At 34.8% G+C, this 2,546-nt stretch overlaps 1 non-coding gene across 1 annotated transcript; it reads left to right on the top strand.

The window, feature by feature from the left end:
* Window positions 1–765: 765 nt before the first annotated feature.
* Window positions 766–871, top strand: LOC116752364. Its single transcript, XR_004349449.1, has one exon. It is a non-coding gene; the product is annotated as a U6 spliceosomal RNA (small nuclear RNA).
* The last annotated feature ends 1,675 nt before the right edge of the window (window positions 872–2,546 follow it).

Here is a 2,546-nt window from a genome sequence, read left to right as displayed (position 1 = left end):
AAATATTGCTCAAAGAAACAAAAGAAGGCATTAAAAAATGTAAAGATATCCCACACTCATGGATTAGAAGACTTAACATTGTTAAGAATACTACCAATGGTGATTTGTAGATTCAATGCTTCTCTATCAAAATCCCAAAGACTTTTTTATAGAAACAGAAAAATCCACCCTAAAATCCATATAGAATCTCAAGGAGCTCCAAATAGTCAAAACAATCTTGAAAAGGAAGAACAAGGTGGAGAATTCACACTTCCTGATTTCAAAACTTACTACAAATATAAATTAATCAAAACAGTGTGGTACTGACATAAAGACAGACATATAGACCAATGGAATAGAGAGTCCAGAAATAAATCCTCATATATATGGTCAAATAATCTTTGACAAGTGTGCCAAGATCATTCAGTGGGGAAAAAACAGTCTTTTCAACAAAAAAATGGTAAAATTGGATAGCCACATTAAAAAAAAAAAAGGAAGAAACTCTTAGAAGAAAACATAGAGGGAAAGCTTAAGGACATTGGATTTGGCAATGATTTCTTGGATATAATACCAAAAGCACAGGCAACAAAAGTAAAAATAGGTAAACTGAATGACACCAAAAGTTAAAAATTCTGTACATCAAAGGACACAATCAGCAGACTGAAAGGCAACCTACAGAATGGGAGGAAATGTTTGTAAATCATATATATTATAAGACATTAATATCCGGAATATATATAAAGAACTCCTACATGTCAACAACAAAAAATAAAACAACCCATTTTAGTGTTTGTTTCAGCAGCACGTATACTAAAATTGGAACGATACAGAGAAGACTAGCATGGTCCCTGTGCAAGGCTGTATGCAAATTTGTGAAGCTTTCCATATTTTTGGCAGAACACTCTTTGACATAAATCACAGCAAGATCTTTTTTGACCGACTTCCTAGAGGAATGGGAATAAAAACAAAAATTAAAAAATAGGACCTAATTAAACTTAAAAGCTATTCCACAGCAAAGGAAACCATAAACAAGATGAAAAGACAACCCTCAGAATGGGAGAAAGTATTTGCAAATGAAACAACTGACAAAGGATTAATCTCCAAAATATACAAACAGCTCATGCAGCTCAATATCAAAAAACTAAACAACCCAATCAACAAATGGGCAGAAGACCTAAATAGACACTTCTCCAAAGAAGACATACAGATGACCAACATGAAAAGATGCTCAACATCACTAGTTAATAGAGAAATGCAAATCAAAACTACAATGAGGTATCACCTCACACCAGTCAGAATGGCCACCATCAAAAAATCTACAAACAATAAATGCTGGAGAGGGTGTGAAGCAAAAGGAACCCTCATGCATTGTTGGTGAGAATGTAAATTGATACAGCCACTATGAAGAACAGTATGGAGGTTCCTTAAAAAACTAAAAATAGAACTACCATATGACCCAGCAATCCCACTACTGGTCATATACCCAGAGAAAGCCATAATTCAAAAAGACACATGCATTCCAATGTTCATTGCAGCACTATTTATGATAGCCAGGACATGGAAGCAAACTAAATGTCCATCAACAGAGGAATGGATAAAGAAGATATGGTACATATATACAATGGAATATTACTCAGCCATGAAAAGGAAAGAAATTGGGTCATTTGGAGAGACATGATTGACCTAGAGACTGTCATACAGAGTGATGTAAGTCAGAAAGAGAAAAACAAATATCATATATTACCACATATAGGCGGAAACTGAAAAAATTGATATAGAAGATCTTATTTACAAAGCAGAAATAGACATAGAGAACAAATGTATGGCTACCAAGAGGGAAGGGGGGGTGGGAAGAATTGGGAGATTGGGACTGATATATATACACTATTGATACTATGTATAAAATAGATAACTATTAAGAACCTACTGTATAGCACAGGGAACTCTACTCAGTGCTCTGTAGTGACCTACATGAGAAGGAAATCCAAAAAAGAAGGGATATATGTATACGTATAGCTGATTCACTTTGTTGTGCAGGGTAAACTAGCACAATATTGTAAAACAGCTGTACTCCAGTTAAAAAAAAAAAACCATTTTAAAAATGAACAAACAACTTTGTTTTGGACTGAATGGTGTCCTCTCAAAATTCATATGTGAAGCCCTAAACTCCAATGTGATTATATTCGAAAATGGAAATAATTCAGGTTAAATGAGGTCATAAGGTGGAGCGTTGATCCAATACAACTGGTATCATAAGAAAAGGACACACACAGAGGAAAAGCCATGTGAGGACACAGTGAGAAGGTGACTGTATACAAGTCAAGAAGAGAGTCCTCACCAGAAACTAAATTTTCCAGCACCTTGATCTTAGACTTCCAGCCTCCAGAACTGTGAGAAAATAAATTTCTGTTGTTTAAGCCACCCAGTCTGTGGTATCTTGTTATCGTGGTCTGAGCATACTAAAATAGTTGACATTTGAACAACACAGGCTTGAAGTGTATAGGTCCACTTATACAGATTTTTTTTTCAATAGTAAATACTACAGTACTACATGATCCACAGTTGGT

Source organism: Phocoena sinus, chromosome 3 (genome assembly GCF_008692025.1).
Source record: "Phocoena sinus isolate mPhoSin1 chromosome 3, mPhoSin1.pri, whole genome shotgun sequence".
NCBI lineage: Eukaryota > Metazoa > Chordata > Mammalia > Artiodactyla > Phocoenidae > Phocoena > Phocoena sinus.
Note: the sequence above shows the minus strand (reverse complement) of the source record. Positions and strands in the feature narration are given on the sequence as shown.